At 36.7% G+C, this 25,942-nt stretch overlaps 2 long non-coding RNA genes and 2 pseudogenes across 2 annotated transcripts; 2 read left to right on the top strand and 2 right to left on the bottom strand.

The window, feature by feature from the left end:
- Positions 1-4,175: 4,175 nt before the first annotated feature.
- LOC127114644 (uncharacterized) lies at positions 4,176-5,513 on the bottom strand. The gene is made up of 3 exons (XR_007800456.1): positions 5,425-5,513; positions 5,281-5,349; positions 4,176-4,436 (listed from the first exon to the last, which is right to left on the bottom strand). It is a non-coding gene; the product is annotated as an uncharacterized LOC127114644 (long non-coding RNA).
- Positions 5,514-11,281: 5,768 nt separating this feature from the next.
- LOC127114647 (65-kDa microtubule-associated protein 6-like) lies at positions 11,282-12,113 on the top strand (annotated as a pseudogene).
- Positions 12,114-22,742: 10,629 nt separating this feature from the next.
- LOC127114646 (65-kDa microtubule-associated protein 6-like) lies at positions 22,743-23,574 on the top strand (annotated as a pseudogene).
- A 377-nt stretch (positions 23,575-23,951) lies between these two features.
- LOC127114643 (uncharacterized) lies at positions 23,952-25,736 on the bottom strand. Its single transcript, XR_007800455.1, has 4 exons — positions 25,425-25,736; positions 25,241-25,297; positions 24,803-25,032; positions 23,952-24,202 (listed from the first exon to the last, which is right to left on the bottom strand). It is a non-coding gene; the product is annotated as an uncharacterized LOC127114643 (long non-coding RNA).
- Positions 25,737-25,942: the final 206 nt, after the last annotated feature.

The raw sequence follows: 25,942 nt of genomic DNA, 5'->3' as shown, positions 1-25,942 counted from the left end.
CATTCAGATTCAAAATAGAAAAATCAAATTGAACCTAAATTAACCACTCATTCTAACTAACTAACAGATTTGCGTTCATTTGCTAACAAATTAATTTGCAGTGAATTTCATATTGCATTTGAGCTGAATTTCTAACAAACTTTGAAACCTATAAATTCAACATTACCTGCAATCCTTAGAGTGATTCATTCTGCATTTTTTTCCACTCTTAAAACTCTCTGGTTTTTTTCACTCTTAAAACCTATCGGCTGATCCACCAGAATTCCCTGTCACTCTGGGAGAAGCAAAAGCAGAAGTCTTCCGCTGACCTCTTAAGCACTGCATAGGGGAAGTAAACAAAGTCACAGAGAAGAAGACACGGGCAGATTATTTGATTATATCAGTAGTGAAAGATGTTTATCAGCTTAAACAAAATCAAAATGTGTAAGTAATCACTGCTTGTTCGTTAGGCTTTTAAATTTTTCTGCATGATGGAACATTCTTGATATAGAGTATACACCATATCAGTGAACAACTATACTACTAATCTTCACATGTATAAGCATCAATTTTGTTCACCTGAGGATGATTTATTTTGATTTACCTTCCGTGTTTGTTCATCTTTAGCCCAATTTCTTGCCACAAATAAAAAATCAGCAAACCACATTGAGCAACCTAGAACCTGCATAGATAAGTTAAGATCAAATTTTCATCTCACAACCTATTTACCAAAAAGTTTGTCTTTTAAGTGCTTATGTATAAAAAGTTACATAAAGGTATTAGATTTCATTCTTCGTAATGGCAACAGTGCTACTAAGACTGTGCTGTCACACATTGTTTTTGTACTAATAAAGTTTAACCTGGAATTTTAAGAAGTCTCAATATGCATTGTAGCATTATTAGCAACACGCCACATGACATAACAAATGTCATATGGACAAACCTGCTATAAAGTTCCTGGACAGAAATGATGAAATTGAACATAATAGTTACTAAATATTTAAAATTTTAATCCAAGAGTAAAGTTTTGTAAAAGATGTATTCAATAAAAACTTGTTGAGCAACGCAACACAACCTATGTGTAAAATATTATAAGTGGATTTTTTTTTTAAATTGTAAAGTGAAAAAGGAAAAAGAACAAGATACGGTTAGGAAGTCATAGTTAACCACCCATACTAAATGCCATTCTATTTCTAGTTACTTTACCTGAAGGAGTTTGATCCTACTCATCATGACACAACAATAGTAACAGATGGATGGATTCAAAATAACATTGGGGAAATAAAACAACATACCTAACAGAATCAATTGAAATGAATAAAAAGTTGTTAGTTACTATCTAAATGACATCAAGATTGCGATTTTCCTCTTTCTTTCAGCATCCATGGCTTCTTGAGTGTTGTTGATGAGACGAAACAGTTCTAATCGCATCTCACCAAGCTATATAATTTCATCCACTAACCGTAAGCGTCTTTTCTGCAGTGGCGAGGAAGTATGATGAGGTGACGATAGTGTGATCATTTGAGGAATCTCATCATCTAAGAACTCTATCTTTTGTTTCTTAATCTTAAAATAGATGAAGAATAACTCACAATTTCCATTGTTTGCTTCATCTTCGATTAACCGAATCACTAGGAACCAGTTGTCACCAAACATTTTCACCCTCTGCCAATTCCAATGTTCCAGCAGGCCCGAGTCAATGACACTAATCCACTCGTAGTTGGGTTGAAGAACGGATGGTGCTTCCAATAGGGTAGACCGCAGGCTGCTTCTGTTCTTGAAAACTCTAGCAGCTTGTTGAGCATGATCAAAGGCGTCCCTGCATCACTTTCTAAATCTCATGGAACCGATCACAGCAAACCAAACTTCCTACCATTTCCTTTCTGTTTCATCATACTCATGAACATAGTATGACACGGCAAAGGTGTGGTACCTGCAAAAACTCCGACGGTCAAGTTATGAATTCAAAATAATATTGTAAATAAAAGAACATAGTATCTTATATATTCTCCCGCAGATCATGACAAGTTTACAATTGCATATTCAAATATCGAGAGATTATCCATAAAACCATAACAAGGGTATATTAAGTCAACCGTGCAATTTTTCTTATAGATTGCAGAAGGAGATGGATAATTTTAAATGAACTGTAGCAATGTTGTATCGAGTAAAGCTGAGACAATGACAAATCCCTGAAACGCACTAATTAATAAATTAACATATACAATACGGACATGAGACACGACAGTGACACGTCAACACCAGTAATAATTTAAAAAAATTAATCAATTGAATGTGGATGTGTCAGTGTCAGGAACCAACGCGTGCCTGACATTGGACACACCTTTGATCGAAGGTGTAGATACTACAAATCAATTAACAAATTTATGTGATATAATCTAAAGAAATGCATGAAACTCTATATGAAAAATAACTGGGATGCAGACCGAATTATACTTCCAAATCAAAGGTTCCCTGCATCACTTTCTATTCTCATAGAACCGGTCACCAATTACTATAAATTCAGGAAAAATAAACTGAACAAGTGGACTAAGGCCGCCAAATTTAATATGGAAGAAATATTTAATTTAAACAAAGAATAAGTTCATTTAATCATTGCATAGTTTAAAAAAGACCTGAATAATATCTGAAAAAAATTTCAAGTTAAGACAAGGCTTGACGATTTTATAAAACTTGTACATTAATAAATGAAATCAACGAATGAACCTGAAAAATTTGTTGAGCACAAACAAATCAAACCAAATTAAAAGAGGCAAACAGAAGAACATTATCTCTAAGGACATCAAGACTGACATGGTCATAGCAAAGGTGTGGTACCTACAAAGCATTGGACGATCTAGTTAGTTGTGGATTCAAAATAATCTTTAGCTAGTGATGTTGGTTTGATCACACTTTTGGGGTTGAGAACCTTCCTAAGTTTGAACACGACCTCCAAAGATGTACCAATTGTATGCCCTGCAGCATCAACACCTTCATTTGTAACCTCAACGGCTGACTCTCCCTATGAAATATGACCCCAAAAATATGACCAAAAGAACCAGTGAAATCAAAACACAATACAACCCTTATCAGTATTATGTATATGTATATGTATATGTATGTATTATGTATATGTATATATATATATATACATGTATATATATATATATATATATATATATATATATATATATATATATATATATATATATATATATATATATATATATATATATATATATATATATATATATATATATATATATATATATATATATATATATATATATATATATATATATATATATATATATATATATATATGCATATGTATATGTATATATATGTATATATGCATATGTATATATGTATATATATATGTATATATATGCATATATATATATATATATATATATATATATATATATATATATATATATATATATATATATATATATATATATATATATATATATATATATATATATATATATATATATATATTTTTTTTCTTCTGCATGTTTCGCATATGTCTTTATTTTACTAGGTTAAAAGACCGTGTGAGAGTCACCTAGTCCAAATTTTCATATGACTTGAGAACAAAGCAGGAAATTTTTTTTGTGATCATTCACTTATTTTCATCGGTCCCCTACGTAGAGCATGCTTAAGCCGGAGCTGACTGCAAGGATAAACTACTTATGGACTTATTTGGAACAAAATTTGGGACCACAACATATGGGGTATCGGGATCGACTCTTATAATCATGAAGCCTACGTTGTTAAGACAATACCGATTTTTAAAAAAAAAAATCCTAAGTCTTTTACATCTCGTCATAAACCTGTCTTATAGCCTTAATATTCAAGATGCACTGTTTTCTTTGCTCACAAATTTTTTTTGGTAAGATTAAAGAAATGGGAGAAATACGGATACACTACACAAATGACTCGTCAAACACATGTTATTTTATTGAAAGGAAAAACAAACAACTAAAAACGCACAAAACATACTAAAAATAAAGAAAAACGATAAAAATCTCCTCCCGCACTTAAACCGAACATTGTCCCCAATGTTTCGATATGAGATAGGGTAGGAGTAACCTGGAAGAGAGAGAAAGAGAACCATGGGTGATCACCGTACCGTCACCGTCACGAGCATTTACTTTAACAAATAGCGTAGACTCGAAGACACGAGGAGGAATTGGCTGAAGGGGGAATAAGGAAACAACAAAATTAAGTGAGAGATATTGTTGTTAAGGACAGACGAGAGCATGAGGTTTATAAGGTAACATGCCATATTAGCATAATATCCCCCAGAACCAGAATGGAACATTACCATAGAGAAGTAAGGTCCAAACGGTTTCTACAAGATGCATATTTTTACGTCCGGCTACCCCATTTTGTTAAGGTGTATAAGGGCAAGATGTTGTATCGAATAAAACTGAGACGATGACAAATCCCTGCAACCACAATTGAAGGAAAACCACCTCAGCAAATTTGTACAAATCAGAACATATGCAGGATGACTTTTTATCTAAAGTCCCAATAAAAAGATTTTGATAGTCATGGTTGAAAATTACTAAGATCTGAAATGAATTATAAACAATATACAAATTTTCATGTTGATGTACATAAATATCTATTAAAGACATATTTACCACATATGGATAACAATGACCAGAACAAGGTACTGGAAATTTTATATTATGGATTACAAACTTTTTTATACAATACGAGCATGGGACACGAGAATGACACGTCAACACCAGTATTAATTTTAAAAAATAAATAATTTGAATCTGGTAAGTCAGTGTCAGAAACAGAAACCAACACGTGTCTGACATTGGACACACCTTTGATCGGAGGTGTAGGTTCTATAGATTAATTAACAAATTTATGTGATTTAATCTAATGTAATGCATGATACTCTATATGAAAAATAGTTGGGGTGCAGACCGAATTATGCTTCCAAATCAAAGGTTCCCTTCATCACTTTCTATATCTCATGGAAAAGGTCACAAATTACTATAAATTCAGAAAAAATAAACTGAACAAGTGAAGTAAGGCAGCCAGATTTAATATGGAAGAAATATTGATTTTAGACAAAGAACAAGTTCATTTAATCATTGCATAGATCAAAAAAAACCTGAATAATATCTGAAAAAATATTCAAGTCAAGAAAAGGCTTCACGTTTTTATAAAACTTGTACATATTAATAAACGAAATCAACGAATGAACCTGAATAATCTGTTGAGCACAAACAAATGAAACCAAATTAAAAGAGGCAAACATAAGAACATTACCTCTAAGGGCCTCAAGTCTGACATGATCACAGCAAAAGAAACCAGCATCATTAGCTAAAGGTGTGATACCTACAAAGTATCGGACGATCAAGTTAGTTATGGATTCAAAATAATCTTTAGCTAGTGATGTTGGTTTGATCATACTCTCGGGGTTGAGAACCTTCCTAAGTTGGAAATGACCTCCAAAGATGTACCAATTGTATGCCCTGCAGCATCAACACCTTCATTTGTAACTTCAATTGCTGCTCTCCCTATCAAATATGACCCAAAAAAACAGTGAAATCAAAACACAATACAACCCTTACCCGAATAATATAAAAATGAAAGTGTCAGAAACAGCCCAATATTTATTATAGATTTGTGCAGTATTTATTATTTGTAACAAAACAATCACTTAGCATACATTCTAAAAATCAAATGAACAGAGGCCATAGAAGAACATTACCTTAAATGACAACAAGACTCATTTTGATCTATTCATGACAAGAGCGTACATACCTTCCTACAAAGACTCGGACGAACAAGTTAGTTATCACTTCAAAATAATTTTGGGAAATAAAAATAGTAACATTTTAGAGTAAACAAAAAGACGGAGTTATAAAAATGCATGATGTTATAAGCATAAAAGAGTGGCATTGACCTTTATGGGAAGTCTTTTGAAAGAGGAAAAAGAACAAGATACAGTTAGAATGTCCTACTGAACCAAACATCCTATTTCTAATTACCTTTGGAAGATACCAACAAGTTAAAGTAACTTACTTTCTATGAATGTAGTATCTATATTGTGAGAACCAAATCAAAAACGGAAATCACAATTTCAAACAAAATTCAAAGTTTACACTTTACTTGTAAAAATTACAAAAGGGCAATAATTGTCTTATATATTACTGTCAAATAAACTTGTTTGAATAATATGTTGGGTCCATATACATGAAATTCTGGTTTTCAAAAACTGAGTTTGTTTTTCTACATGCAACCTCAAGAGCCAGTACCAAACCAAAGCTAAGTTGAAAGCTCTCAAATTTTATATACCCAGTCCCCTCCCCGCCTTTTATTTTCTCTACACACCTTCTCCCATTTCTTTCGCAAGATCTCGTGAGCTTAATAGGCATTATGAAGAACAACTCAAATTTCCAATGTTTTGCTTCAACTTTCACTAAGGACACCAGATTTATATTTGAGGCATGACTCCCCACTTCAAACACGGCCTGACACTCAAAGTTTTCAGCCTCTGCCCATTTCCAATGTTTCAGAAGGCCCCCCATGTCAATGAATCTCATTCACTTAGCTCGGTTGAAGACCGGACTATTAAGCATGGCCAGCAGCTCAAATCAAAGGTAAACTTCCTACCATGTTTTTAAGATGTTGCATTTCCTTTCTGTTTCATCATACTCATGAGCATAGCATGACACACCAAAGATGCGGTACCTGCAAAAACTCCGACGATCAAGTTAGTTATGAATTCAAAATAATTTTAGTAAATAAAAGAACATACTAATCACAGGCAGATCATAACAACTTCACAATTGCACAATCAAATAATAATAATTGAGAAAGATTGTCCATAAAACCATAACAAGGATATATTAAGTCAACCGTGCAATTTTTCTTATAGACGACACAAGAAGAAGATGGCTAATTTTAAATGAACTGTAGCCATGCTGTAGCTTCATTGAAGAAAAACCACTAAAGCAAATTTGTACAAATCAGAAAATATGATTTGGAAGTCATACAAAACGGAATCATATTCAGTAACTGCAAAAAATTTATTTCCTACAATAAACGTTACGTTTTCAACACCGCCATCATGGCTAGTAACTAAACCAACAAGAATTCCATCAAGGGCATTGGAGATTACTGGATCTGAAATGAGTTAAAAACAATTTGCAACTTTTCAAGTTGATGTGCATCAATATCTATTAAAGACACGGTTACTACATATGGATAATAATAACCCGGACAAGGCACTTAAAATTTCTATATAATACTGTTAAGAATGTGTGGTTTGGGCCTAACTCAACTCTACAAAAACGGTTAGTAGAGTGAGGACTGCCCCCACTTATAAACACATGTTCAGGCCATATATTGTCCGATGTGGGACTCTTAACAAACCCCCTCACGCCCAGGACTGGACTTCTGCAGCGTGGAAATAAATGGTGGGTGGCCCGATAGCGGAAACCATAGTAGGTGGCCCACCGGATCTTAAACGAGACTCCCGTCAATCATACTACCTTTACCATGAGAGAGAAGCTCACTCGCTACTTATCGGGCAAACTGACAGCTACTAATATGCTCACTTTCTGTGACGCATTGGTGTGATGTGAACTACATAGACTTGGGAGGAAACTCGTTCATGGTGGCTTTTTATCCAAAAATAACACAGCCAACTGCGACATCAAGTAATAGAAATTAAAAACGAATTAGATATTTCTCAGCCACCAAAAGGCAGTAGAAAACGCACACTGCCAAGCCACAAAACCGGAAAAATAGCGACCACAACATCAAGAGCCGCAAGCTCAAACGCTGCTGCCGTAAGCGCGCCGACGGCGTAACAAAACCTGAATCAACCATGGTCAAGTTCTTTTAACCAACAATCTTGTACATCAACAACACTGAAAAATACATCTCCTTTGCCCATATCTGAATTTGCTTCCGAGGCTATTGTGAAGTCACTGAGTTATGTGCGTTCCCTAGCGGCACAACACATTCCAAAGCGACTTCTTCATCCATCTACATCTTCAAGACCATCTTTCGCATCAGAGCAATCACTTTTGACATTGTCATCATTGTTAGATAAATCCTTCAGTTCCCAATTATGTCCAGCAAGCATCCAAGAAATGGTGGAGAAGGATTCAATCACTTCAACTATTTCAAAGTTATCTAAAGTTGAAAATTCTGACGAAGAGACAAACTTGTGTTCATTGCCCATGATGTTCTACAATGGTGTTGGCTTGAGGAGCAGCACCATCATCAATTTTAGCAATTCCAGCCCTCCATGAACGAGATCAACTCAAATCAGCAACATAATACCTCATCATAAAGCATGTTACAACCCTGTCACAAAAACCATTCAACCTGCCAACAATCATGCGACACCTTCCTCGAGCCAAGGCATGGAATTAGTTTGCAACAGAAAAGCAACAAACCTGCATTGCATGAACATCTACAACATGACAACAGACTGACAATATCACCTCGCAATTCACTAGCGAACCATGTCAAACCAATAGTAGCATAACAGTATCCGTGCAAGAATTTATCATAACAAGAACTTCACAAACAACCCATGGCAGAAGTATTTCACTATCACCAAATAGACATTGATGGAAACAAGGCCTTCTGCATGGTGTTGCAATGTCGTCGCTTGAATGGATGGCTAGATTATCCTAATTGTTTAAGGAACACGGGAATGTGATTAGGGTCGCCCTGATCAAGGATAGAAAAACTGGACGGCATCAAGGTTGTTGTCTTATAAAGCATGCTACTTTGGAGGAAGTTTGCTTAAAATATGGACAGATTGAAGAGGTTTAGAAACAGAGTCATGGATGTGGTTTTGTTAAATATTCTCACTGAGATATGGCACTGGCCGCAATCTGTGGACTTAAGGGAATATCTACAATGAGAGGTTGTGATCAACCACTGATTGTTCGGTTTGATGATCGTAAGAGACCTCGCCAGAAAGCCGCAGGATTTGATCTCAGATTGGATACATCAAACACTAGACTTCCATCAAATAATTCTGATCCTATGGGTGATTGTGTGCCTCCCTCCTGATGCTTGGCATCCAATCCAATATTGGTACATCTTTCAGTGCTGGTTTTCATGGTATGGAAGTCTCCGCAGTTACTCAATTTCAAGCTTAGTCTCCGTCAATAATGCCACAACAACAACCACTAGCCGACAATTCAAACGGAAATGAAAACCGACGGTAATGCATCAGCATTGCCGACAAGCACGCGCTGCCATCCAAGCCAAAGCAGCTGAACAAAACACAAACAACAAGTCAAGCTAGCGGCATCAATACGATCTAGTTACGATAAACGGTGATGCAAAACAGAAAACAGCAAATGCAATACCGCAGCAAACGTGCAGCATAACGGAAAAGATGCATCAAAGTCATAAACAGCACAAAAGCCACGAACCAATTTCCTGCATAAAAAAACTTCTAACAATGCTCAATTCTGAGAAAATGTCCAAGCCCACTGGAAACTTCAGAACTATTCGTCAGGCGATTGAGGAGTTTTCTGCTGATGCTACCTAATTCTCTTTGGCCGATGCCGGCGATGTTGTTGATGATGCAAATTTTGTCTTTGAGACAGAAAATGCGGCAATTCTGAAGCTCACCAAAGAGCTTGCATGGTATGAATCAACTTTGCCTACAAAATCTTCTTTGAGAACTGGTCTGGAGGAACCTGGACTCACTGTCGTTCAGAAACTTTGGGCTCGCCTAATTATTCCCAGCATTTCGTAGGTGGAGTGATACTGAGCGGAGCACATTGGCACGACGCTTACGGATCTCGATGCAAAGAATATAAGGGATTGCCTGAGTTGTGATACCTCATGGCCATGTACAAAACACCAATAGCAGAACATGCAGAACAAGGCATGGTCGTTGACAAAATGCAGCAACAAAGTGCAGCAGGATCCACCTGCAATTGCAAGACGATAAACAACGAGGTCGGCAACTAGCAGTGATGCTGAAGCGGCAGATCCTACGGCGGCTACACCAGCTGTCTGGATAACTGCGACATTTTACCTCAGTCCATATTCTCCAAACCAAATTAGCAAACCAAGCATGTCAAACAGGAGCCTTATGATTTCCTGCGTAAGCATGACAGTGGTCGCGTTACCAGAATTCTGCAAACCAGCCCATCCGACACAGACGAAAACAAGGCTAAGCGCGTAGTGATCGTAACTGCTCTCTCTGCTGCAATTTTAAGTGGCCTGGAAGTGAATCAAGCATCAACACATTTCTATTCCTCTGAACAAGCGTATAGCTGCTTATAGATAATATGATAAGCCGGTCGTCCTCAACTGTCAATCATGATGGCACTTCTACGGACTCTGTGCAGGCAAATACAGTGTTTCGAAATGGTTACTTCAGCTATCAGTCTCGCCACAAAATCCCTATCATTGATTGGATTCTTTCTCACTGTACCTTCTGATAACCTGCAGCTTCGACAACAACCGTTACCATCATTGGATCCTGTTATTTCATCCAGACTTCATAAGAGGATGTAGGCATATGCTTGTCTGATATGTCTGGAGGAAAGCCTCTATACAAGAAGGCATATATATTTTCCAGCTCACCAATCCCAAAGGAGCTTGTAAACCACATTAAATATAATACAAGTGTCTTGCCACGCGTAAGAGCATTGAGAAAGATGAATTTGGAATATTTCCCAATAGCCAGCCGGGGGTTTATCATTGATCAAGAAACAACAACTGCTACTCCTGACCAGAAGACCAAGGACAAAGATGAGGGGGAGGCATGGCGACTGGAATGGGAAATATTGCTATCAATTCAGATATTGAGCCGCTCATGCATTCTCCATCAAATAAAGCCTCCCAAGGTAGCTGCGAGTAGTGCACGACTTTAATTCCAAGTTTTTTAATCAATGAAATGTATTAGTTGTGTTTTCTAAATAAATGACAAATTTTCAATTGTTTTATTCAATACCTCTCAAATAGTACCAATCTAGTTTTAAGTTTAATCTTTGAAAGAAACAATTCCTACGTCCTTAGAGCCGCCTACCGCCTCCTTTACTTCCACCCACCACGCCCTCAATCTACCGGCGCCCATATCTTACACGGAAGGAGTTTCTTCACCAACCAACTTGTCCCTTTTCACATCTTCAGCTACATTTTCCACAAATTCACCGGTTTCCCCGTAATCCTTTCATTTTTGTATCAATTTATTTACTTTTTAACCATTCATGTATATAATTCTCTCTATATTGCATTCAAACACCTACTTAATTATTCATAGCAACTAAATTAGATGCAATGTGTTAATGAGGTGCATACTCTCTGTGGTGTTCTTGGATTGGATTTCGGCCAAACAGTAGACGATGTACATCCGAGCTTGCACGGGACTCAGGTGGAGCAATCAACTAATATTAGCAATAGCACATTGGAAGGTTTAGAGAAGACCATTCTCAAGTTAAAAACCGAAAGAAAAGTCAGAATACAGAAGTTGAAGGATATTGTCGCTAACCTATTCGAACTTTGGAATTTGATGGACACGTCAAAAGAAGAGAGGAACACTTTTCTGAGGATTACTTCTATTGTTGCAACTTCGCCATAAGAAAACACCGAAAGAGGCGGTCTTTCAACAAATGTGATAGAGAAGGCTTCGGCAGAAGTGGAAAAACTTGCGAAACTAAAAGCAAGTAGAATGAAAGAACTTGTTTGTTTTTAAGAAGAGGTCAGAGTTAGAAGAAATATGTAGATTGACTCATATCGAACCTGATACAAGTACTGCTGCCGAGAAAGCTAGTGCATTAATAGATTCTGGCCTGGTTGATCCTTGTGAATTATTAGCTAGCATTGAAGCACAGATAGTGAAAGCTAAAGATGAAGCTTTGAGCAGAAGAGACGTAACCGGTAGAATTGATAAGTGGCTTTTTGCTTGTGAAGAGGAAAATTGGCTCGACGAATATAGCCAGGATGATAATAGGTACAGTGCTGGGCGAGGTGCTCACATTAATCTGAAGCGTGATGAACGAGCCAAAGTAACTGTAACCAAAATTCTAGGAATGGTTAACAATCTTATAAGCAAAACTCTAGCATGGGAATCTCATCATCTAAGAACTCTATCTTTTGTTTCTTAATCTTAAAATAGATGAAGAATAACTCACAATTTCCATCGTTTGCTTCATCTTCGATTAACCGAATCACTAGGAACCAGTTGTCACCAAACATTTTCACCCTCTGCCAATTCCAATGTTCCAGCAGGCCCGAGTCAATGACACTCATCCACTCGTAGTTGGGTTGAAGAACGGATGGTGCTTCCAATAGGGTAGACCGCAGGCTGTTTCTGTTCTTGAAAACTCTAGCAGCTTGTTGAGCATGATCAAAGGCGTCCCTGCATCACTTTCTAAATCTCATGGAACCGATCACAGCAAACCAAACTTCCTACCATTTCCTTTCTGTTTCATCATACTCATGAACATAGTATGACACGGCAAAGGTGTGGTACCTGCAAAAACTCCGACGGTCAAGTTATGAATTCAAAATAATATTGTAAATAAAAGAACATGGTATCTTATATATTCTCCCGCAGATCATGACAAGTTTACAATTGCATATTCAAATATTGAGAGATTATCCATAAAACCATAACAAGGGTATATTAAGTCAACCGTGCAATTTTTCTTATAGATTGCAGAAGGAGATGGATAATTTTAAATGAACTGTAGCAATGTTGTATCGAGTAAAGCTGAGACAATGACAAATCCCTGAAACGCACTAATTAATAAATTAACATATACAATACGGACATGGGACACGACAGTGACACGTCAACACCAGTAATAATTTAAAAAAATTAATCAATTGAATGTGGATGTGTCAGTGTCAGGAACCAACACGTGCCTGACATTGGACACACCTTTGATCGAAGGTGTAGATACTACAAATCAATTAACAAATTTATGTGATATAATCTAAAGAAATGCATGAAACTCTATATGAAAAATAAATGGGATGCAGACCGAATTATACTTCCAAATCAAAGGTTCCCTGCATCACTTTCTATTCTCATGGAACCGGTCACCAATTACTATAAATTCAGGAAAAATAAACTGAACAAGTAGACTAAGGCCGCCAAATTTAATATGGAAGAAATATTTAATTTAAACAAAGAATAAGTTCATTTAATCATTGCATAGTTCAAAAAAGACCTGAATAATATCTGAAAAAATGTTCAAGTCATGACAAGGCTCCACGATTTTATAGAACTTGTACATTAATAAATGAAATCAACGAATGAACCTGAATAATTTGTTGAGCACAAACAAATCAAACCAAATTAAAAGAGGCAAACAGAAGAACATTACCTATAAGGACCTCAAGACTGACATGGTCATAGCAAAGGTGTGGTACCTACAAAGCATCGGACGATCTAGTTAGTTGTGGATTCAAAATAATCTTTAGCTAGTGATGTTGGTTTGATCACACTCTTGGGGTTGAGAACCTTCCTAAGTTTGAACACGACCTCCAAAAATGTACCAATTGTATGCCCTGCAGCATCAACACCTTCATTTGTAACCTCAACGGCTGGCTCTCCCTATCAAATATAACCCAAAAAATATGACCAAAAGAAACAGTGAAATCAAAACACAATACAACCCTTATCATTATAATATAAAAAAGAAAGTGCGAGAAGCTGCTCAATATTTGTTATGGATTTGTGCAGTATTTACTACTTGTAACAAAACAATCACGTTGCATTTATTGTAAAAACCAAATGAAAAGAAGCAATAGAAGAACATTACCTGTAATGACCTCAAGACTCATTTTGATCTATTCATGACAAGAGCGTACATATTTCCTACAAAGATTCGGACGAACAAGTTAGTTATAATTTTGGGAAATAAAAAGAGTAACATTTTAGAGTAAACAAAAAGACGAAATTATAACAACACATGATGTTATAAGCATAAAAGAGTGACACTGACCTTTATGGGAAGTCTTTGAAGTTCAAGATTTCTGGAGCTCAGAAGCAAGCTCAACTTGTCTGCCTCAAGCCTGACTTTGCAGCCACCTTGAACTTGTGGGGGAGTATTAGTGTATATTCTAGAGTGCCATGTCATCATAACTAACGTGTAGTTAGTTAGTGTGTGCGGTGTAGGTTAAGTCCAGTAGTGGCACAGGTTATGATACCTATATATATCCTATTCACTGTAACAGAATAAAAATATATAACAAACAGAATTAATACATAACAGAATTCAGATCCACTTTCTCTCTCTCTCTCTCTCTCTCTTTTCTCTCCTTCCTTCCTTTCACTCTAATACAAATCAATCCACATTACCCCACCATACCTAGGCCTTCTTTTCGTTTTCATCAAGTCCTTTTCATTCAGGTGCAATCACATTAAGCCCGTTATCCGTACATACTCATAGTAAAGTGACCGGTTAGTGATTATGCTCTTAAGCATGGGGCTCTGGTACATAAGTTGGTGTAACCCCTTTATTTAACCCAATTTGCAGTTGTGGGGGATTGAATCGTAATCCATCCTACCAAATTCAGCACCAGATACCTCTGAACCAACCAACAATAGGCATATTCTATATATATATATATATATATATATATATATATATATATATATATATATATATATATATATATATATATATATATATATATATATATATATATATATATATATATATATATATATATATATATATATATATATATATATATATATATATATATATATATATATTTATTTTTTTTTCTTCTGCATGTTTCGCATATGTCTTTATTTTACTGGGTTAAATGACCTTGTGAGAGTCACCTAGCCCGAATTTTCATATGACTTAAGAACAAAGCAAGAATTATTTTTCTAAGCATGGGACTCTGGTACATAAGTTGGTGTAACCCATTTATTTAACCCAATTTGCAGTTGTGGGGGATTGGATCGTAATCCACCCTACCAAGTTCAGCACCAGATACCTCTGAACCAACCAACAATAGGCATATTCTTATATATATATATATATATATATATATATATATATATATATATATATATATATATATATATATATATTTTTTTTTTTTCTTCTGCATGTTTCGCATATGTCTTTATTTTACTGGGTTAAATGACCGTGTGAGAGTCACCTAGCCCGAATTTTCATATGACTTGAGAACAAAGCAGGAAATTTTTTTGTGATCATTCACTTATTTTCATCGGTACCTTACGTAGAGCATGCTTAAGCCGGAGCTGACTGCAAGGATAAACTACTTAAGGACTTTTTTGGAACAAAAATTGGGGCCACAGCATATGGGGTATCGGGAAGGACTCTTATAATCATGAACCCTACGGTGTTAAGACAATACATGTTTTTAAAAAAAGTTTTTCTAAATCTTTTAAATCTCGTCATAAACCTGTCTTATAGCCTGAATATTCAAGATGCACTGTTTTCTTTGCTCACAATTTTTTTTTGGTAAGATTAAAGAAATGGAAGAAATACGGATACACTACACAGATGACTCGTCAAACACATGTTATTTTATAGAAAGGAAAAGCAAACAACTAAAAACGCACAAAACATACTAAAAATAAAGAAAAACAATAAAAAACGATAAAAATCTCCTCCCGCGCTTAAACCGAACATTGTCCCCAATGTTTCGATATGAGATAGGGTAGGAGTAACCTGGAAGAGAGAGAAAGAGAACCATGGGCGATCACCGTACCGTCACCGTCACGAGCATTTACTTTAACAAATATTGTAGACTCGAAGACACGAGGAGGAATTGGGTGAAGGGGGAATAAGGAAACAACAAAATTAAATGAGGGATATTGTTGTTAAGGACAGACGAGGGCATGAGGTTTATAGGGTAACATGCCATATTAGCATAATATCCCCCATAACCAGAATGGAACATTACCATAGAGAAGTAAGGTCCAAGCGGTTTCTACAAGATGCATATTTTTACGTCTGGCTACCCCATTTTGTGAAGGTGTATGAGGGCAAGATGTTGTATCGAATAAAACTGAGACGATGACAAATCCCTGCAACCACAATTGAAGGAAAACCACCTCAGCAAATTTGTACAAATCAGAACATATGCAGGATGACTTTTTATCTAAAGTCCCAATAAAAAGATTTTGATAGTCATAGTTGGAAATTACTAGGATCTGAAATGAATTATAAACAATATACAAATTTTCATGTTGATGTACATAAATATCTATTAAAGACATATTTACCACATATGGATAACAATGACCAGAACAAGGCACTGGAAATTTTATATTATGGATTTCAAACTTTTTTATACAATACGAGCATGGGACACGAGAATGACACGTCAACACCAGTATTAATTTAAAAAATAAATAATTTGAATGTGGTAAGTCAGTGTCAGAAACAGAAACCAACACGTGTCTGACATTGGACACACCTTTGATCGGAGGTGTAGGTTCTATAGATTAATTAACAAATTTATGTGATTTAATCTAATGTAATGCATGATACTCTATATGAAAAATAGTTGGGATGCAGACCGAATTATGCTTCCAAATCAAAGGTTCCCTTCTTCACTTTCTATATCTCATGGAAAAGGTCACAAATTACTATAAATTCAGAAAAAATAAACTGAACAAGTGAAGTAAGGCAGCCAGATTTAATATGGAAGAAATATTGATTTTAGACAAAGAACAAGTTCATTGAATCATTGCATAGTTCAAAAAAAACCTGAATAATATCTGAAAAAATATTCAAGTCAAGAAAAGGCTTCACGTTTTTATAAAACTTGTACATATTAATAAACGAAATCAACGAATGAACCTAAATAATTTGTTGAGCACAAACAAATCAAACCAAATTAAAAGAGGCAAACATAAGAACATTACCTCTAAGGGCCTCAAGTCTGACATGATCACAGCAAAAGAAACTAGCATCATTAGCTAAAGGTGTCATACCTACAAAGTATCGGACGATCAAGTTAGTTATGGATTCAAAATAATCTTTAGCTAGTGATGTTGGTTTGATCATTCTCTCGGGGTTGAGAACCTTCCTAAGTTGGAAATGACCTCCAAAGATGTACCAATTGTATGCCCTGCAGCATCAACACCTTCATTTGTAACCTCAATTGCTGCTCTCCCTATCAAATATGACAAAAAAAACAGTGAAATCAAAACACAATACAACCCTTACCCGAATAATATAAAAATGAAAGTGTCAGAAACAACCCAATATTTATTATAGATATGTGCAGTATTTACTATTTGTAAAAAAACAATCACTTAGCATACATTCTAAAAATCAAATGAACAGAGGCCATAGAAGAACATTACCTTAAATGACCACAAGACTCATTTTGATCTATTCATGACAAAAGCGTACATACCTTCCTATAAAGACTCGGACGAACAAGTTAGTTATCATTTCAAAATAATTTTGGAAAATAAAAAGAGTAACATTTTAGAATAAACAAAAAGACGGAATTATAAAAACGCATGATGTTATAAGCATAAAAGAGTGGCATTGACCTTTATGGGAAGTCTTTTGAAACAGGAAAAAGAACAAGATACAGTTAGAAAGTGCTACTGAACCAAACATCCTATTTCTAATTACCTTTGGAAGATACCAACAAGTTAAAGTAACTTACTTTCTATGAATGCATTATCTATATTGTGAGAACCAAATCAAAAACGGAAATCACGATTTCAAACAAAATTCAAAGTTTACACTTTACTTGTACAAATTACAAAAGGGCAATAATTGTCTTATATATTACTGTTCAAATAAACTTGTTTGAATAATATGTTGGGTCCATATACATGAAATTCTGGTTTTCAAAAACTGAGTTTGTTTTTCTACATGTAACCTCAAGAGCCAGTACCAAACCAAAGCTAAGTTGAAAGCTCTCAAATTTTATATACCCAGTCCCCTCGCCGCCTTTTATTTTCTCTACACACCTTCTCCCATTTCTTTCGCAAGATCTCGTGAGCTTAATAGGCATTATGAAGAACAACTCAAATTTCCAATGTTTTGCTTCAACTTTCACTAGGGACACCAGAATTTATATTTGAGGCATGACTCCCCACTTCAAACACAGCCTGACACCCAAAGTTTTCAGCCTCTGCCCATTTCCAATGTTTCAGAAGGCCCCCCATGTCAATGAATCTCATTCACTTAGCTCGGTTGAAGACCGGACTGTTAAGCATGGCCAGCAGCTCAAATCAAAGGTAAACTTCCTACCATGTTTTTAAGATGTTGCATTTCCTTTCTGTTTCATCATACTCATGAGCATAGCATGACACACCAAAGATGCGGTACCTGCAAAAACTCCGACGATCAAGTTAGTTATGAATTCAAAATAATTTTAGTAAATAAAAGAACATACTAATCACAGGCAGATCATAACAACTTCACAATTGCACAATCAAATAATAATAATTGAGAAAGATTGTCCATAAAACCATAACAAGGATATATTAAGTCAACCGTGCAATTTTTCTTATAGACGACACAAGAAGAAGATGGCTAATTTTAAATGATCTGTAGCCATGCTGTAGCTTCATTGAAGAAAAACCACTAGAGCAAATTTGTACAAATCAGAAAATATGATTTGGAAGTCATACAAAACGGAATCATATTCAGTAACTGCAAAAAATTTATTTCCTACAATAAATGTTACGTTTTCAACACCACCATCATGGCTAGTAACTAAACCAACAAGAATTCCAACAACGGCATTGGAGATTACTGGATCTGAAATGAGTTAAAAACAATTTGCAACTTTTCAAGTTGATGTGCATCAATATCTATTAAAGACACGGTTACTACATATGGATAATAATAACCCGGACAAGGCACTTAAAATCTCTATATAATACTGTTAAGAATGTGTGGTTTGGGCCTAACTCAACTCTACAAAAACGGTTAGTAGAGTGAGGACTGCCCCCACTTATAAACACATGTTTAGGCCATATATTGTCCGATGTGGGACTCTTAACAAACCCCCTCACACCCAGGACTGGACTTCTGCAGCGTGGAAATAAATGGTGGGTGGCCCGATAGCGGAAACCATAGTAGGTGGCCCACCGGATCTTAAACGAGACTCCCGTCAATCATACTACCTTTACCATGAGAGAGAAGCTCACTCGCTACTTATCGGGCAAACTGACAGCTACTAATATGCTCACTTTCTGTGACGCATTGGTGTGATGTGAACTACATAGACTTGGGAGGAAACTCGTTCATGGTGGCTTTTTGTCCAAAAATAACACAGCCAACTGCGACATCAAGTAATAGAAATTAAAAACGAATTAGATATTTCTCAGCCACCAAAAGGCAGTAGAAAACGCACACTGCCAAGCCACAAAACCGGAAAAATAGCGACCACAACATCAAGAGCCGCAAGCTCAAACGCTGCTGCCGTAAGCGCGCCGACGGCGTAACAAAACCTGAATCAACCATGGTCAAGTTCTTTTAACCAACAATCTTGTACATCAACAACACTGAAAAATACATCTCCTTTGCCCATATCTGAATTTGCTTCCGAGGCTATTGTGAAGTCACTGAGTTATGTGCGTTCCCTAGCGGCACAACACATTCCAAAGCGACTTCTTCATCCATCTACATCTTCAAGACCATCTTTCGCATCAGAGCAATCACTTTTGACATTGTCATCATTGTTAGATAAATCCTTCAGTTCCCAATTATGTCCAGCAAGCATCCAAGAAATGGTGGAGAAGGATTCAATCACTTCAACTATTTCAAAGTTATCTAAAGTTGAAAATTCTGACGAAGAGACAAACTTGTGTTCATTGCCCATGATGTTCTACAATGGTGTTGGCTTGAGGAGCAGCACCATCATCAATTTTAGCAATTCCAGCCCTCCATGAACGAGATCAACTCAAATCAGCAACATAATACCTCATCATAAAGCATGTTACAACCCTGCCACAAAAACCATTCAACCTGCCAACAATCATGCGACACCTTCCTCGAGCCAAGGCATGGAATTAGTTTGCAACAGAAAAGCAACAAACCTGCATTGCATGAACATCTACAACATGACAACAGACTGACAATATCACCTCGCAATTCACTAGCGAACCATGTCAAACCAATAGTAGCATAACAGTATCCGTGCAAGAATTTATCATAACAAGAACTTCACAAAGAACCCATGGCAGAAGTATTTCACTATCACCAAATAGACATTGATGGAAACAAGGCCTTCTCCCAGCTACAACAACAATTAGGATAATCTAGCCATCCATTCAAGCGACGACATTGCAACACCATGCAGAAGCTACTAAACACATACCATTTTGGAAATTTTTCCAAACTAAGAAAAATATTTGTACTTTGTTTAAGGAACACGGGAATGTGATTAGGGTCGCCCTGATCAAGGATAGAAAAACTGGACGGCATCAAGGTTGTTGTCTTATAAAGCATGCTACTTTGGAGGAAGTTTGCTTAAAATATGGACAGATTGAAGAGGTTTAGAAACAGAGTCATGGATGGTGCCTCCCTCCTGATGCTTGGCATCCAATCCAATATTGGTACATCTTTCAGTGCTGGTTTTCATGGTATGGAAGTCTCCGCAGTTACTCAATTTCAAGCTTAGTCTCCGTCGATAATGCCACAACAACAACCACTAGCCGACAATTCAAACGGAAATGAAAACCGACGGTAATGCATCAGCATTGCCGACAAGCACGCGCTGCCATCCAAGCCAAAGCAGCTGAACAAAACACAACCAACAAGCCAAGCTAGCGGCATCAATACGATCTAGTTACGATAAACGGTGATGCAAAACAGAAAACCGCAAATGCAATATCGCAGCAAACGTGCAGCATAACGGAAAAGATGCATCAAAGTCGTAAACAACAGAAAAGCCACGAACCAATTTCCTGCATAAAAAAACTTCTAACAATGCTCAATTCTGAGAAAATGTCCAAGCCCACTGGAAACTTCAGAACTATTCGTCAGGCGATTGAGGAGTTTTCTGCTGATGCTACCTAATTCTCTTTGGCCGATGCCGGCGATGCTGTTGATGATGCAAATTTTGTCTTTGAGACAGAAAATGCGGCAATTCTGAAGCTCACCAAAGAGCTTGCATGGTATGAATCAACTTTGCCTACAAAATCTTCTTTGAGAACTTGTCTGGAGGAACCTGGACTCACTGTCGTTCAGAAACTTTGGGCTCGCCTAATTATTCCAAGCATTTCGTAGGAGGAGTGATACTGAGCGGAGCACATTGGCACGACGCTTACGGATCTCGATGCAAAGAATATAAGGGATTGCCTGAGTTGTGATACCTCATGGCCATGTACAAAACACCAATAGCAGAACATGCAGAACAAGGCATGGTCGTTGACAAAATGCAGCAACAAAGTGCAGCAGGATCCACCTGCAATTGCAAGACGATAAACAACGAGGTCGGCAACTAGCAGTGATGCTGAAGCGGCAGATCCTACGGCGGCTACACCAGCTGTCTGGATAACTGCGACATTTTACCTCAGTCCATATTCTCCAAACCAAATTAGCAAACCAAGCATGTCAAACAGGAGCCTTATGATTTCCTGCGTAAGCATGACAGTGGTCGCGTTACCAGAATTCTGCAAACCAGCCCATCCGACACAGACGAAAACAAGGCTAAGCGCGTAGTGATCGTAACTGCTCTCTCTGCTGCAATTTTAAGTGGCCTGGAAGTGAATCAAGCATCAACACATTTCTATTCCTCTGAACAAGCGTATAGCTGCTTATAGATAATATGATAAGCCGGTCGTCCTCAACTGTCAATCATGATGGCACTTCTACGGACTCTGTGCAGGCAAATACAGTGTTTCGAAATGGTTACTTCAGCTATCAGTCTCGCCACAAAATCCCTATCATTGATTGGATTCTTTCTCACTGTACCTTCTGATAACCTGCAGCTTCGACAACAACCGTTACCATCATTGGATCCTGTTATTTCATCCAGACTTCATAAGAGGATGTAGGCATATGCTTGTCTGATATGTCTGGAGGAAAGCCTCTATACAAGAAGGCATATATATTTTCCAGCTCACCAATCCCAAAGGAGCTTGTAAACCACATTAAATATAATACAAGTGTCTTGCCACGCGTAAGAGCATTGAGAAAGATGAATTTGGAATATTTCCCAATAGCCAGCCGGGGGTTTATCATTGATCAAGAAACAACAACTGCTACTCCTGACCAGAAGACCAAGGACAAAGATGAGGGGGAGGCATGGCGACTGGAATGGGAAATATTGCTATCAATTCAGATATTGAGCCGCTCATGCATTCTCCATCAAATAAAGCCTCCCAAGGTAGCTGCGAGTAGTGCACGACTTTAATTCCAAGTTTTTTAATCAATGAAATGTATTAGTTGTGTTTTCTAAATAAATGACAAATTTTCAATTGTTTTATTCAATACCTCTCAAATAGTACCAATCTAGTTTTAAGTTTAATCTTTGAAAGAAACAATTCCTACGTCCTTAGAGCCGCCTACCGCCTCCTTTACTTCCACCCACCACGCCCTCAATCTACCGGCGCCCATATCTTACACGGAAGGAGTTTCTTCACCAACCAACTTGTCCCTTTTCACATCTTCAGCTACATTTTCCACAAATTCACCGGTTTCCCCGTAATCCTTTCATTTTTGTATCAATTTATTTACTTTTTAACCATTCATGTATATAATTCTCTCTATATTGCATTCAAACACCTACTTAATTATTCATAGCAACTAAATTAGATGCAATGTGTTAATGAGGTGCATACTCTCTGTGGTGTTCTTGGATTGGATTTCGGCCAAACAGTAGACGATGTACATCCGAGCTTGCACGGGACTCAGGTGGAGCAATCAACTAATATTAGCAATAGCACATTGGAAGGTTTAGAGAAGACCATTCTCAAGTTAAAAACCGAAAGAAAAGTCAGAATACAGAAGTTGAAGGATATTGTCGCTAACCTATTCGAACTTTGGAATTTGATGGACACGTCAAAAGAAGAGAGGAACACTTTTCTGAGGATTACTTCTATTGTTGCAACTTCGCCATAAGAAAACACCGAAAGAGGCGGTCTTTCAACAAATGTGATAGAGAAGGCTTCGGCAGAAGTGGAAAAACTTGCGAAACTAAAAGCAAGTAGAATGAAAGAACTTGTTTGTTTTTAAGAAGAGGTCAGAGTTAGAAGAAATATGTAGATTGACTCATATCGAACCTGATACAAGTACTGCTGCCGAGAAAGCTAGTGCATTAATAGATTCTGGCCTGGTTGATCCTTGTGAATTATTAGCTAGCATTGAAGCACAGATAGTGAAAGCTAAAGATGAAGCTTTGAGCAGAAGAGACGTAACCGGTAGAATTGATAAGTGGCTTTTTGCTTGTGAAGAGGAAAATTGGCTCGACGAATATAGCCAGGATGATAATAGGTACAGTGCTGGGCGAGGTGCTCACATTAATCTGAAGCGTGATGAACGAGCCAAAGTAACTGTAACCAAAATTCTAGGAATGGTTAACAATCTTATAAGCAAAACTCTAGCATGGGAATCTCATCATCTAAGAACTCTATCTTTTGTTTCTTAATCTTAAAATAGATGAAGAATAACTCACAATTTCCATCGTTTGCTTCATCTTCGATTAACCGAATCACTAGGAACCAGTTGTCACCAAACATTTTCACCCTCTGCCAATTCCAATGTTCCAGCAGGCCCGAGTCAATGACACTCATCCACTCGTATGTTGGGTTGAAGAACGGATGGTGCTTCCAATAGGGTAGACCGCAGGCTGTTTCTGTTCTTGAAAACTCTAGCAGCTTGTTGAGCATGATCAAAGGCGTCCCTGCATCACTTTCTAAATCTCATGGAACCGATCACAGCAAACCAAACTTCCTACCATTTCCTTTCTGTTTCATCATACTCATGAACATAGTATGACACTGCAAAGGTGTGGTACCTGCAAAAACTCCGACGGTCAAGTTATGAATTCAAAATAATATTGTAAATAAAAGAACATAGTATCTTATATATTCTCCCGCAGATCATGACAAGTTTACAATTGCATATTCAAATATTGAGAGATTATCCATAAAACCATAACAAGGGTATATTAAGTCAACCGTGCAATTTTTCTTATAGATTGCAGAAGGAGATGGATAATTTTAAATGAACTGTAGCAATGTTGTATCGAGTAAAGCTGAGACAATGACAAATCCCTGAAACGCACTAATTAATAAATTAACATATACAATACGGACATGGGACACGACAGTGACACGTCAACACCAGTAATAATTTAAAAAAATTAATCAATTGAATGTGGATGTGTCAGTGTCAGGAACCAACACGTGCCTGACATTGGACACACCTTTGATCGAAGGTGTAGATACTACAAATCAATTAACAAATTTATGTGATATAATCTAAAGAAATGCATGAAACTCTATATGAAAAATAACTGGGATGCAGACCGAATTATACTTCCAAATCAAAGGTTCCCTGCATCACTTTCTATTCTCATGGAACCGGTCACCAATTACTATAAATTCAGGAAAAATAAACTGAACAAGTGGACTAAGGCCGCCAAATTTAATATGGAAGAAATATTTAATTTAAACAAAGAATAAGTTCATTTAATCATTACATAGTTCAAAAAAGACCTGAATAATATCTGAAAAAATGTTCAAGTCATGACAAGGCTCCACGATTTTATAGAACTTGTACATTAATAAATGAAATCAACGAATGAACCTGAATAATTTGTTGAGCACAAACAAATCAGACCAAATTAAAAGAGGCAAACAGAAGAACATTACCTCTAAGGACCTCAAGACTGACATGGTCATAGCAAAGGTGTGGTACCTACAAAGCATCGGACGATCTAGTTAGTTGTGGATTCAAAATAATCTTTAGCTAGTGATGTTGGTTTGATCACACTCTTGGGGTTGAGAACCTTCCTAAGTTTGAACACGACCTCCAAAAATGTACCAATTGTATGCCCTGCAGCATCAACACCTTCATTTGTAACCTCAACGGCTGGCTCTCCCTATCAAATATAACCCAAAAAATATGACCAAAAGAAACAGTGAAATCAAAACACAATACAACCCTTATCATTATAATATAAAAAAGAAAGTGCGAGAAGCTGCTCAATATTTGTTATGGATTTGTGCAGTATTTACTACTTGTAACAAAACAATCACGTTGCATTTATTGTAAAAACCAAATGAAAAGAAGCAATAGAAGAACATTACCTGTAATGACCTCAAGACTCATTTTGATCTATTCATGACAAGAGCGTAAATACTTTCCTACAAAGAATCGGACGAACAAGTTAGTTATAATTTTGGGAAATAAAAAGAGTAACATTTTAGAGTAAACAAAAAGACGAAATTATAACAACACATGATGTTATAAGCATAAAAGAGTGACACTGACCTTTATGGGAAGTCTTTGAAGTTCAAGATTTCTGGAGCTCAGAAGCAAGCTCAACTTGTCTGCCTCAAGCCTGACTTTGCAGCCACCTTGAACTTGTGGGGGAGTATTAGTGTATATTCTAGAGTGCCATGTCATCATAACTAACGTGTAGTTAGTTAGTGTGTGTGGTGTAGGTTAAGTCCAGTAGTGGCACAGGTTATAATACCTATATATATCCTATTCACTGTAACAGAATAAAAATATATAACAAACAGAATCAATACATAACAGAATTCAGATCCACTTTCTCTCTCTCTCTCTCTTTTCTCTCCTTCCTTCCTTTCACTCTAATACAAATCAATCCACATTACCCCACCATACCTAGGCATTCTTTTCGTTTCATCAAGTCCTTTTCATTCAGGTGCAATCACATTAAGCCCGTTATCCGTACATACTCATAGTAAAGTGACCGGTTAGTGATTATGCTCTTAAGCATGGGGCTCTGGTACATAAGTTGGTGTAACCCCTTATTTAACCCA

This window comes from Lathyrus oleraceus, unplaced genomic scaffold, assembly GCF_024323335.1.
Source record: "Lathyrus oleraceus cultivar Zhongwan6 unplaced genomic scaffold, CAAS_Psat_ZW6_1.0 chrUn0656, whole genome shotgun sequence".
Taxonomy (NCBI): Eukaryota; Viridiplantae; Streptophyta; class Magnoliopsida; order Fabales; family Fabaceae; genus Lathyrus; species Lathyrus oleraceus.
Note: the sequence above shows the minus strand (reverse complement) of the source record. Positions and strands in the feature narration are given on the sequence as shown.